General features: G+C 34.6%; 1 protein-coding gene across 4 annotated transcripts in view; it reads right to left on the bottom strand.

Annotated features, from left to right (window-relative positions):
* The window catches only part of LOC126765381 (protein phosphatase 1 regulatory subunit 14B), a 47,950-nt gene extending 39,756 nt beyond the window's left edge, over window positions 1-8,194 (bottom strand). The window contains exons 1-2 of one of the 4 annotated variants that reach the window (XM_050483112.1): window positions 7,806-8,194; window positions 4,021-4,278 (exon numbers count right to left, since the gene is read on the bottom strand). The gene's annotated coding sequence lies outside the window, so the exon portion shown is untranslated. Of the gene's footprint in view, window positions 1-4,020; window positions 4,279-7,503 lie in introns of all 4 variants that reach the window. The other 3 variants (XM_050483110.1, XM_050483109.1, XM_050483113.1) reach the window with 3 other exon arrangements.
* Between the last annotated feature and the right edge of the window lie 6,584 nt (window positions 8,195-14,778).

Raw genomic sequence — 14,778 nt, 5'->3', positions numbered from 1 at the left:
CAACTAGTCATTATTTCAAATAAGCAATGCGTTTTATGAAAATTGCTATTTTTGCTGAAAGACGAAAATTAATAAAGTGGGACTTCAACCATTAACAGATAATTATATCATTGCTTGAATATATTTTACTGTACCATTTATCTCTTTTGAAATTTCGTTCATATTTACATATAATAGGTAATTGTTATATACATCGCTACTTATTGCTGGACAAATTTTCATAAGCTCCACTTTGCAAAAATCTTTATGATAACAAAACACACTCAGAAGTAAACTACCAACTTCTTATCAAACAAGTAAACTATAATTTATGCAAGTGAGCTTATATTTAATATGATTTCTTGATTTCAGGCTAGAGAAGTGAGGAAGGATTATCCTATACATACAAATTGTCAAGAAAGTATGGGCAATTCTTCATTTACATCTCCCGCTTATATGGAAGACAAGTAAATTTTGTTTCCTAGGTTGGTACAACTGATGATGCCAAAATTAGCGCGATCTGTCAACAAGTGTGTTTACAGCAGCTATTTATGTCAGTCGACCTCAGCAGTGTTTGTCGAAATTTACAATGACCGAAAATATTGATCAACGTAGTATTTGTGCGAACGAGTTTTCGTGTGCCGACACATTGAAAATGTTGCAAAAGGCTTTTGGTGAATCTGTTCTATCAAAAACGCGCATTACGAGTGGTACAGAACATTCAAGAGGGGTCGGGAGACCGTCGAAGACATGCCTCGTTCTGGACGGCCTTCGACGAGTGTGACCGATGATGACGTTGCAAAAGTGTAGGAAATTGTTGCCGAAAGTAGCCATATAAGCTTGAGAGAGAATGCCCATAAATTGGATTGCTCCGATAGAGCTGAATTTTCTTCAAAAATGGTATCGAGAGCAGTTAGCTGCAGACATGCTGGATCGAGTCAATTCGAATCCCACCTTCATGGAACGCATAATTACTGGTGACGAGACAGCCCCATGTCGAATATGACACACTTGCGCGCTAAAGCCGAAAAACTACGCCAAAGCCGATCGAAAGAGAAGGTTATGCTCATTGTTTTCTTCAATATTCGTTGATAAATATCATTGAACAAGCACCGTATTCAGACATAGCCCCTAAAGTGACTTTTTCTTATTCTCCATAAAATACCTTCGCTGAAGGCTGTCCCGGAAAGTGCCTTAAAAAATGTTTTTTGATTAAAAGAAGGTTGAGCACATGTGCATCACTTCAAATGGATGCTACTTAATAAATGTACATGCATATACAGTCAGCGTCATATTTCATCGTACGGCAATTTAAAGAAAGTTTTTCTGATTTCAATCCATTTAAATGAAAAACTTTGCTACAAGTTTGTCATGTACATTTTTTCTATAGCTCTTGTCATTTACGAGTTATATACAAAAAATGCGAATTTCGTGTAAAAGTGAGGTTTAGAGCCCCGTACTACCTCGCCGGTGTGAGTTACGACTTTGTTCACTGGACACTTTTGTAGAGTGAACAATTCTGAGAAATATGCGTCTAAAGTCAAAGCGATGCCATAAAATACCTCTGAACTGTAGGAATTTAAAAAATGCGAATTTCGTGTAAAAGTGAGGTTTAGAGCCCCGTACTACCTCGCCGGTGTAAGTTACGACTTTGTTGCTCTGGGCACTTTTGTAGAGTGAACAATTCTGAGAAATATGCGTCTAAAGTCAAAGCGATGCCATAAAATACCTCTGAACTGTAGGAATTTAAAGATAAAAAATCACGATTGTAGTGTATTTTCAATGGAAATTTTTACATGCCTTGGTCCAGTTCTTAATGTTAATATTAAGGGCTAAAATTTTCAGGGAATTTTTTTTTGGGGTATTTCCAAGGAAATTTCGTGACGAGATTGAATAAAACTAATAGTTAAAAAAAAAACACCCTAATATACATATATATATATATATATATACATATATATATATATATACAAGTGGATCCGGCCACGCGTTGCTGTGGTATACATTTTATATTATTATTCACATAAAAAACTATAAAATACAGTGAAAACTTCACTTACTAATAAAGGGGACTAGAGGACACTAGAGGTTTAATTTTGAATATGTTCATACTAATAAATGTCAATGAAAAAAATAATGAATTTAAGGCTGTTTTCTTAGTTAGATTAACAGTATCTGTCAATTCTAGTTAAAAAATGTTTTTACAGAAAGAAGGAATCATGGTTAAATTTACCACAATATTGAGAAAATGGCCTTTAAGATTTGGCATTTTGTATGCAATTCGACTTCTATTGCTAATTCAAGAGTTCAAGTTATGGAGAACTTCAAGTTATTGAAGTTTGAGTTATGGAAGTTTAACTGTATTATATATTTTTTGGGAGATTGTGAATATATGCGTATGCTTAGAAATATATTCAGTGAAATCTCCCATAAACAGACACTGACGAACAAGCCTTTCTGTCCAGTTACTAGAGTTGTCCGGTCAATATGTTAATGGAGATGTCCACTTTGTACAAGCCGCGTTTGAACACATATACTATAGTTTGCTAAAAAACTGCAATGTTGGTTGCAATATGGGGTAGGATATGCAAACTTGTATCTTGTTTATATGTACATGGTTTTAAAATAGGCCTAATCAGAGCGAGATAAAGAGAAATATGATGATTAATTATTGATAAAATATTTCATTCATGCGTTTAAATTTTTATTACTAAAGGCTTTAATACTAATATACTTGTATATAGCACTATTCAACACTAATCTAGGTATAGAACCACACCGACTTTTTTCGAGAAATTTAGTAAATCGAAATATCTGCGTCCGAAATTAAATTTATTACAAATTCCATTATTAATTATAATATGCCAATTACAAAAAGTCAAGCTTATATGAAATATTGTTAAAAATGATGAAGCGTCCTTTCTCCTGATATGCATACTTGCATACTTATCGTATAAAACTTTGAGCAAAAATACGTATGCATACATTTATTTGTATATTTATTTTTATAATTTTAATGAAAATTACTTTGAATCTTCATAATAAATATCATGTTCTTATTGTTCATAGATTTCATCCAAATTTACTCTTTCGAATTTTACACATATCAGCTTTCATGGGGCTTAATTTTTTTCTTTTGTACACGGTACCAACGGAACCGCAATTAGGCGAATATTTTATGTTCATCACGACTTATGAACTTTCTATTCGAAATGGCTTCCATCAGGATATTCAAATTTTTACAAAAATAAGATGACGTTTTTCTTTTTTTTTGAAAACCTAACTTCGGTGGCTTTTACCATAGCCTGGCATATAAGCCTAACAGAAAATTCTTGTACCCCATAGAAATAAGAAGAAATAATAATTGTTGTTCAAATTTGTACTTTTTAAATACCTCACATACTACAACTAACTAATAATGCTTGATATAAGCTTAATTTTGAGCTTCGAAGGAAAATATTTTGATTTTGGAGGTAAACTTCAAAAAACGCAGAAATTATCTTTTTGCTAATGACTCAATTGGTTCGGAATGAAATGTTTGTCATCTATTTTTATTTATCCTTGATTTATCTCTTTTAAAGTGCATATGGAATTCAAACTGAGGGATTTTGTAAGTGGGCAAGAAGAAATATTTTTTTATTTGACAAGATATTTTCAGATTTGGCATGAATTATTATCCAAGACAAAGCTATGTATATCAGCCAAAAATTTGTTCAAAATGTACATATATATAATGGCATATAGCTGCTAGAAACTGACACAACTTTTTTTATTTGACAATATATAATCGATCAAAATCAAGGTAAAGATCATTTCTATTCTTTTATGCTATAAGAAATTCCCCTCTGAAGGGTGCTATAGCTTCGCTGAAGTTAACGTTTTCTTAACTAACAAATAAAAACAAAACAGAAAAGTTTTTGTTCGTATGCAAAACTTGTTTGAGCAGATTTTTTTTTTGTTATACAGACACAATTGATCGAAGGTCTATCGACAATGCGGTCAAAAGATAGAAAACTAATGCAAAGTCGTATACATACTTACGTATAAAATATGGATACTGGGTGAATAACATGCGACTGATGTGTATTGTATAGTATACCGTTTTTCTTATTGCTTTTTGAAGTAAGTATTCACCGCTTTTTATCATCAGCAGTTTTACGATATTCCAGTAATGCAGATGTTTATGCGTCTTTTCTGTTTATTTTCTCTGCTTCACACAACAATACCTCTTATTTAAGTTTTGGGATACTCATTAATTGTAAAAGAGTTGTTCTTATTAAAGTCAGTTTTTATTTGTTCCTATTTGCCATATGTTGAAATATAAAATCATCATAAGTATATGCCCAAGAATATCAAATAATGTTTTAAATTATCTTATTGAGAGATTAATAATCACCGCCAACTTGAATCACACCTTTCTCATTCTCTTTTGTGTTTTGTATTTACAAGCTTCAGTTTTGTTGAAGTAAATATTTGAAAGATGCCATAAGTGTAAAAAATGAATAAAGAAAGTGTAGAAATCAACAAAATTTGAAACGATTTGCTGTCACATGTACTCTGCACCTCTCTTCTCACTCCGTCTCAACAAAAAAGGATGCATAGTATATCTTTAATACTTTCGAATAATTAGATACTAGTAAAACAATGGCTTCACGTTTACTTCCTTTCTTTCTTAGTAAACTGTTTAATTATTTATACCAATTATCTAAATACACACATAATGTTATGTACTTACATACATAACATAAGTATGTGCAACCATGTAAATATACTAATTTTTCTACAAACACCATCAGATGCACAAATCTGCGCCTACCAGAAATAACAGCAGGTAATTTAAAGCAGGCAAAAGTCTATGAATATGCAAAGTTTTACTCACATACCCTAGCTATAAAGGCTTCACAAAGCTATGTGAAATTACACATAAACTTCTCCACTTGTATGATAAATAAATATTTTTGAAGGTGTCGTGAATGTATGTGTGAATTTAATTGCTAACATTTCATTTACTTCGTTACGTTTCGTTGGATGTGCACAAAAAGTCTTAAAACTAAAAAAATAATAATCACTACAAGGTAAAAAATAACAAAACTGCAGACATAAAAAGTTCTGCTAAAACAGAACAGGCGATAGTAGGGTAACAAACTTGATAGTTAGCTTTAATAAGAGAAAAGAAGTAATGTGGAAAAATTAAAAATCAAAGAGAGCAGTTTGCTCGTTCTAACTACATAGCTAGGAGTGGATAGTGACTGCGGCTGGATATGTACATACATATGTACATAAATATAAAATTCTACTGTGCAAGAGCCCACCAAGTGATCCCGTTACCTGTTGTGGAAATGATTGCAGCACTACGTTGACTCTGCCTAGTACACATTAACATATGATGTTGTAGAAAAAACAAAATGTTTCGAAATTGCAACATAATGCCTTGAACATTTTTTAGCTGATGAGGTTTCTGACGCTATTTATTTTAGTTTTCTCCTGCTCAAATCGGATACAAGACTTAATCATATTTCTTCTATTACGTATTCTTTGTAACGTTACTTTCAAACAATTTACGTTAATTACTTTATCCAAAAAGCAGAAGAGATGTATTTTTATACTCTTGCAACCAGTTACTACAAAGTATTATAGTTTTGTTCACCTAACCGTTGTACGTATCACCTAAAACTAAACGAGATAGATATAGGGTTATGTATATATACATAAATGATCAGGATGACGAGAAAGGTTGAAATCCGATTGACTGTCTGTCCGTACGTCCGTCCAATAACCAAATATTTTAAGAACTCTTATCGACAGTGTGAAAATGGATGAAATCGGGGGATAACCCCGCTCACTCTCCATATAACGGTAGTGTTAAAAACTACTAAAAGCGCATTAAATCAATAACTAAATACGCCGGAGACATTTAATTTTGCCACCGAGAGGGTATGAGAGAGCTTTATTGGAGCCAGTGTGAAAATTGGATGATGGGGGTTCCACCGCCCATTTTTTTGTGAAATCCCATATCTCGGGACCCGACTGACCGATTTCGACAAACTTTAGTACGTAGCATTTTTCTTACATTTTTATGTCACATTGTGTAAATGGACGAAATAGGACAACAACCACGCCTACTTCCCATATGGCACAATTTTAAAATCCACTTGATTCGTTCAGTTTCGTTCATTAACGGGATAAAACTTTGCACGAATAATGACTTTAGTATGTTCCACCTTATGACCGAAAATTGTTTAAGTCTAATAAAACTGTTCCAGCCCCTAGGTACCCAATATTTAGACCCCGGCACCTATAGTTGACTTTTGATCGAAAATGATATGTACAACTAAAATTAAGGGATTATCCTTCTCTTATAAAGGGACGTCTGTATGTCAAAAAGGTGTTGAATCGGACCTATACTTCCCTTAGTCCCCATATACCTACTAATACAAAGTTTTTCGAACTTCCGGGTGACTTTGTAACTCATATATCGGGCAATATGTGAGTTATTCCAATGAAAATAGGAGAACATGTATTATTCATGACAGTGTACTATATATGTATGTATGCCTAAAATAGATAAATTTGAGCGAAAACTTGACCTAGCTCCTATATAACTAATATCAGGATTTTCAAAGATGTTATATCTTTAAGTATTTCCCTGGTTTTGATTCCTGCAAGTTGTAAGAGTGTAAAATGTTCGGTTGTACCCGAACTTAGATCTTCCTTACTTGTTTATACTTGGATAAGATGACGGTTATAACAACAATACCAACAATCCGCGAAAATCTAAGCTGGGATATATATTTTAAGAAGCTTCATATATTTACTGTTGGTGGTCCATATTACGATTTTCTATATATACTATACATATATTTTTTCACTGTAGAAGTTTTTTACAAAGTAAATTTTGACATAAAGCAATAACATGCTTCTATTATATAAGCACTGTATTAATAATTTTTGTCTATCGGTTGAATAACACGCAATTCATTGGAAATCGGACTACTGGAACGACAGTTAAATAGATCGTGCTCCATAATAATTGATATATTCTTATTTCAAATAAATGCAATAAATATCGAGAAATTGACGTTTTTGCAACAAATTTGATAGTGATTCGAGTTGAGTAGAGGAGTTATTGGCATACCTACAAAAAAAAAGCGTTGAGCGGCGCGGTTAGCTTCAACACAGACTGACACGCCATCCCTAAATAAAGCAGCAAGTTTACCTCAAATTCTCCCTTAAATTATAAAATTAGTACAAAAATGAAATGCAAAACGAATTGAAATTTCTTAATATTCTGTGGCCAACTTCACTCCCTAACGCGCTGTCAAAATCGAATTTTCCAAAGCTTACCGGTGCCGCCGCTCTTATTTAGGTACATATGTACCACACAAAATCTATAGGCATGAAGAATGTTTGACAATAATTTGCCGCTGCGCTTTTATCTGGGGACGGCAGTTAGCGTTTAACCTTATATATATATATACTTACGTATGTAATATGAACATATAGAGTGATTAACATATTTATTACCGCTTGTATCGTTGGTTACTGCCCCCTCTAAATTGATTTGCTGCACTCTGTTAAGAATTCTTGGTGTAATGTCACTTGCTTTTACAACTTTAGTCGATAAGGTGTTGCGAGAAGCGGCTGCTGGTTTATTTAATACACAAAAACACATGAAATTCAGCCAATTGTGATTGAGTTGAATATGCACGATATATGTACATATGTATGTATGAAGTAAACAGCGATGCAAAACTTTTAGTGATTGACCTAATAAAACTATACTAATACCAGCTTATTGTATAATTTTCATTCACGCTATTACAGACTTTTACTTTACGCTTTAATAACTTTTGCCTTTACAGTTTAAATAATTTACACAATACAGTTGCGTTATCACTTTTTGTTGCATCTAAAAAGCACTAAATTGTTTAATTCCAAGCCTTTGAAAATTAGGTGCTGTATTTTAACAACACTTCCACTTTTAAAAATACAATTTTCGAAATCACACTTTATTTTTAGCACTTTAGTATTTTTCAATTTAAAGCATATACATGTTTATGTATTTATTCAAGCATATACATTTTTGTCTCTTCTTCAATACAAAAAAAATCTGCACGCACCAAAAACCACCACAAAACCTAAGTAACTTTGTACACTTCAGAACAAAATCCCTGGGTAGCACAGAACTTGGTGAGCACCATTTTAAGACTAACTTTTGACACCATCTAATGTCTCACAGCTGCTTAAAAGTTGTTGCAACTATCGAGAGAGCAACCGTATTCGCTGAATGGTGAATGTATTGCATAGTATTGGAGATACATACATCCTATGTTAAGTATAACATAATGCTTTTCTATATACTGTTAAATGGAGTTGAGGTGTTGGTGTGAGCATTAGTGGGAGAGAGAGTCCATAAGATATACCAGGCTGACCTTATGCTTTTCATTTTACTCCGTTGTTGCGCGCGCACAATGCTCACTGAGGTAAGACTTGAGAGACTTTTCATTTTTTTGTTTGTTCATTGTAATGTCATTTTTACTGCTTTAAAATATGGAGATTATGATATTCTAACTTTAAATATGATTTTAAATTTACAAGTGTTGTTAAAATGAGCAATGAATTTGAGACTAAAATGATACATCCATCTTAACTAACTAGTAAAAATAAACTATGTGGTATTGATACAAATGTAGCCATTTTAAATAGCTGGTTTGAATATATATTCCTAAAATCCATAAAAACCTATACCATACCTACATACTTACATATGTAAAATGATAGGGAATATGTATTTGGATGTTTTTGTTACTGAGTTGAACCGTGCTAGAATTTAGTTCAATACCAATAATTCGACATAGTCTTTTATTAGTTAAGGGATAAGGTATGGATTATTCAGAAGATGTTATTTTTTATTACAGCTGGTAGGTAAATACACATGCAGTCTGTCACTCTGTATACCGATAGATAGATATGTATATACTTATGTATATCTACGCCATGAAACGCGAAATCAATAAAATGTTCACAGCTACTTTGAAGCACTGCAACAGCATATTCCCAACACTCACAGTTTCTAGCGTTTATGAATGAATACTTATAAATCTTGTAGTTATCATCCGGCCATAAACTTTGTTTTAATGAAGTAATCTCCAAACCTTTTTCTTCTATATTTCTGTAATATGGATCAATACATTATTCGAAATATTGAGATATTCATGGTATATTCAGTTATACACACTTGTATATAATCCTCTCATATACATAAGTATATTGGCATTAAACATTTTATTGGTGTCATGATCTTTCTCTCATCAAGTGTATTGCGTTGTGATAAAATTAAAAATGATTCGCATTATTTGCCTTTTCTTCACAAAACGAAAAGTTTCCATACAAGAGCTTGATTTTAATCTTACAGTTTGTATTGAAGCTTTTGTGAAGAAAAGGACGTGTGAAAAATTTCAGATCGATATCTCCCAAACTGAGGAACTAGTTCGCATATATAGTATACATACATATGTACATATCTCAATCAACTCAGCTCGCCATCATTTACATATATACATACATAAATTTATATTTTATGAGATATTGTAAACTTCAAGGAGGGAAGGGAGACGTTATTACATTTACTGCATTGTGCTGTAGTATGTCTAGCCTCTTAATCATGTTTAAACCTTCTCATACAATTAAAGAGCATAAGTAGGCATATATTTTTTTTTTTACTTGCGTAGGTTTTCCTTCCATCTAATTCCAGGCTATCAATGTCAGTGACACCGTTATTGTCGCCATGCGCTCAAAAAGTTAAAAGTTTAGTCGCAGCATCTGTGCTTATTATTCTTCACATATCTACGGATCGACTAGACAGTTCAATGATTTTTCGTGCTACAGGATTTTCGTTGCTTTGTATTTAATTGATTATTTGTTAATGCGTTGCTTACTCATTTTCTCACAAAGCGCATTGACTGCTATATTACTAAGTTTTCATGCTTCTCCTTTTAACTTTCGTAATTCGTACAATATCCGAAAAAACATACATATGCCATTTTCTATACAAAAATTTAATTTAGTTTCATAATGGAAATTAATTCCAGCGGACATTCGGTCAAAATCACCGCATCTTTCGAAAACATTGAATTTAAAATGCTAAATTCAATGCCGTTTTCCAATACTATAATTATGTAACTTTAAATGCATATAATTAGAATGGCTATGGTATACTTTAAATAATAAACTATTCAATACAAGTGAAAATATTATTGACGAATAACGGCGAAAACGCTATTGTCGGTATCAAAATCAAATAGATTTTACTTGGCGTTTAATTTAGAAAATGATTGATACATACAAATATTTTTGTCAATGGAAAAGTAATGAATTTCCGATTTGACATTTTACTCTAAATTATAACAATAATTACTTTTTTTTTTTAATTTTGAACACAAATGTAAATATGTATGTAACTTTTTGTGTTTATGAATTGTTTTGACTTTTAACATAATTCTGATATTAAGTATTAAACACAATGTGCAAAATTTCACTAAACTTGGTTCAGTAGTTTAGGAGCTTACCCGGGACAAATGGTGACACGTAATTTGTATATACATATGTCTATGAATACACATACACATACACATGTATGATGCAAATTCTTTGTACCGTTTAAAATAAAGTGTGCAACCGATTTGAAGCAAATTTGGAGGATTACTCTCGCATGGAAAATAAAATCCAATTTAAACAAACTGGGCGTAATCGAGAATCAATAAACTACCATAACTAAGCTCTGCAATAAGATAAACTACTGTAATTTGGTATAAGAAATCACATTAGAGAGGAACACTTGCAGTTTAATCAATTATTTAAAAATAGGCGTGGCCCTGCCCTCTGAAAGGTTAAATGTACCTACCTCTAAACCGCTGGAGCTGTAATAACCCAATTCGCCTTAGCACCCCGACAGGGTAAAAATGGATATAATAGGATGATTATCCCGCCTTCTCCCCATATAACGGTTAAAAAATATAAAAAGTAGGATAAATCCATAAATAAATGGGTAAGACAATAGCATTTTACATGCGAGATGGAAGGAGAGGCCATTATATGCGCCACTGTCGAAACTGGACAATAGGCGTGGCACCGCCCACATTTTGGTGAAAATTCATATTTTGAGACCTGCTCAACCGATATCAACCGAATTCGGAGGGTAACATTATACTGATTATGTTATATTCTTCTTCTTTACTGGCGCAGAAACCGTTTGCGCGGCTACAGGCGAGTTTACAACAGCGCACCAGTCTTCTTCTTCTTCTTTTCGCAAGGTGGCGCCAATTTGAGATTCCAAGCGAAGCCAGGTCCTTCTCCACCTAGTCCTTCCAACGGAGTGGAGGTTTTCCTCTTCTTCCCCGGCGGGTACTAGGTCAAATACTTTCAGAGCTGGAGTGTTTTCGTCCATTTGGACGACATGACCTAGCCAGCGTAGCCGCTGTCTTTTAATTCGCTGCCTACTCAGTCCGAAGTAGCACCTGTTGGCAAGAGTCATCCTGCGTTGGATTTCCAGGCTGACATTGTTGGTGGTGTTTATGCTGGTTCCCAAATATACGAAACTATTCCCGAATTGATGACGATGGAGAAGACGTTCCATTGCCCGACCATGAAGAAGTTCGAATTTCAATCCACAAAAAGGCCTTAGGCATGGAAAATCAACAATTGACCAGATATTCACCATGCGCCAAATCTTGCAAAAGACTAGCAAAAAGGGAATCGACACGTACCATCTCTTCGTCGATTTCAAAGCTATTTTTGACAGAACGAAAAGAAGCTACCTTATGCCGCGATGTCTGAATTTGGTATCCCCGCAAAACTAATAAGGCTGTGCAAACTGACGTTGAGCAACATCAAAAGCTCCGTCAGGATCGGAAAGGACCTTTCCGAGTCGTTCGATACCAAATAAGGTTTCAGACAAGACGACTCTCTTTCGTGTGACTTCTTCAACCTTCTTCTGGAGAAAATAATTCGAGCTGCAGAACTAAACCGAGAAGGTACAATCTCCTTTAAGAGTGTACAGCTGCTGCCGTATGCTGATGATATTCACATCTTTGGCCTTAACAACCGCGCCGTTAGTTCTCCTTTCACCAGAATTGATAAGGCAGCGAAGCAAATGGGTCTGGTGGTGAACGAGGGAATGCGAAATATATCCTGTCATCAAACAAACAGTCGTAGCACTCGCGAGTAGGCACCCATGTCACTGTTGACAGTCATAACTTCGAAGTTGTAGATAATTTCGTCTATTTAAGAACCTGCATCAACACCAACAATAACGTCATCATCGAAATCCAACGCAGGATATCTCTTGTCAACAGGTGCCACTAAGTAGGCAATTGAGAAGTAAATTCCTCTCACGACGAACAAAAATTAAACTCTGTAAGTCACTCATTATTCCCATCCTGCTATATGGTGCAAAGGCTTGGACGATGAATACAACTGATGAGTCGACGTTGCGAGTTTTCGAGAGAAAGTTCTGCGAAAGATTCATGGTCCTTTGCGCGTTGGCCACGGCGAATATCGCATTCGATGGAACGATGAGCTGTGTGAGATATACGATGACATTGGCATAGTTCTGCGAAGTAAAAGACAGCGGCTTCGTTGGCTAGGTCATGTCGTCTGAATAGAAGAGGAAGGCCTCCACTCCGTTGGAAGGAACAGGTGGAGAAGGACCTGGCTTCGCTTGGAATCTCCAATTTGCGCCACCTTGCGAAAAGAAGAAACGACTGGCGCGCTGTTGTTAACTGGGATAAGTGGATTCCACGCCAGAAAAGAAAGTGAAAGTACATTCGTACGTACTCCATGAGTCACCACTGGATCCAAAAAAATTACGGTTTAGTGCGGTTTATTGGCCGGCGGTGTCATTGGTCCGTACTTTTTCCGTGATGATCAGGACCGATACGTTACTGTGAATGGAAATAGCTACCGCTAACCGAATATTTTTGGGCCGAATCGGATGATATGGACATTAGCAATATGTTGTTCCAACAGGCGGCGCCACAAGCTACACAACGAATATCACAATCGTGTTATTGAAAATCAAGTTTGGTGAACTTGTTATCTCCCGAAATGGCCCGGACAATTGTCCGCCTCAGTTATGCAATTTGACACCGTTAGACTACTTCCTGTGGTCAAGTCTATCGTCTATGCCAACAAGCCACCGACGATTGATGAACTTCGTACGGATATCGAAGGTGAAATTGCAGGAGTACTTTCACAGGAATAGAAAAATTCATTACTATGCCAAAACTTTTGTAGCGTTCTTATTGAAAAATGATTCTCGTTATCTAACAAACATTAGGCCGGTTAGTGTTGGTGATTTAAGATAAATTGCTAGAAAATATGTTTTCCAACCTGAGCAATTTCCATATGTCTTTAAATCGATTTCAGGGATGTTGATAATTAAAAGTTGTATAAAAAATTATGTGGTATGGCTAAATTAAAATGGAATTGGTATATACCTTGGTGTAAACCTCATATCCCTAATATAATGATTTCCGATCCTCTAGTTGACGTTTACCATACAAAACAAATATATGTACATATATTAAATTTAGCCTCTTTGGTCGACTTGACAACATATAACTTAGTTGAACATGTTCTTAAAATAGTTTCAGCTGACACGGACTAAAATATAGCAAATTTGTGTAATTTTTTCACGATTTCTTCGAATAACAAGTAAGGAAGTACTAAGTTCGGGTGCAACCGAACATTTTATACTCTTGCAACTTATTGGAATCAATGCCAGGGAAATACCTTAAAGTGTAAAATATCAACAACAGGATCGGAATTCAAGTAATTCTATATATAGATATACTATATATAACTCATACACTGACCGACATATATTCGGCATAAGCTTTGTTAGAAAAAACGAAATTATACATATGTAGTATATGGGAGTGGGGGTAGTATCGAACAGATTTTATCTATTTTTGCTCATCTCACATACTACTAATATGCCACATACTCAAAAACTGCTCTCTGGGTTTCATTAAGATACCTTACATACAATCACCAATCATATTGAACGAAGTCAGATGGATGTTGGAAAAACATGGCAATAGTTATATGGCAGTCGATCAAGTTTTCGCCCAATTTTATCTTTTTTATGCAGAAAGATTTACTGTTATGAGTAGGACATGTATAATAACAGATAACTCAAATATTGGCGCATATTTCCAGCATAAAGTCGCCTAGACGTTTATGTTAGGTATATGGGGCTCAAAAAGTGTTGACCCGATTCAAAACATTTTTCATACAAAGAAATACTATTGTCAGGAAAGAATTCTGTCTGAATTTCAATTGCTTGTCTCACATATTGATCGATATTTTCGTTCAAAAGTCAAGTATAGGTACTGGGGTCCACATGTTCGGTACCTAGGCCAATTTTTAGTCATAAGGTGGCATACTTTATAAAAGTTATTACTGCAAAATTTTATTCGGTATCAGTGGCCTCAACTTTAAGGGCGCTGCGTTCAATTAATGGTCGTCATAATCGTCCTGTCAGATCAATAAGTGAGCGTCTAATGAAAAAGTTTGAATCTACAGGCACAGTACAAAATGTTTCCGTTCCAGTGAGGCAAAGAGGTGCCTGTAGTGTTGAGAATATTGCTGCCGCTAGCACATCAATTGAGGAAGACTCAAATCAGTCTCTCACACGTCGTTCTCAAGCGTTGGGCATCTCTGTGACGTCATTGTGGCGACTACAGTCTTACAAGATGAAATTGAAGCAAGAAAAGAAGCTTTTTGACTTATGGTAAT

The sequence above is a fragment of the Bactrocera neohumeralis genome, unplaced genomic scaffold, assembly GCF_024586455.1.
Source record: "Bactrocera neohumeralis isolate Rockhampton unplaced genomic scaffold, APGP_CSIRO_Bneo_wtdbg2-racon-allhic-juicebox.fasta_v2 cluster10, whole genome shotgun sequence".
NCBI classification, from domain to species: Eukaryota; Metazoa; Arthropoda; class Insecta; order Diptera; family Tephritidae; genus Bactrocera; species Bactrocera neohumeralis.
The sequence above is the reverse complement of the archived record's forward strand: the minus strand, read 5'-3'. Positions and strand labels throughout refer to the sequence as shown.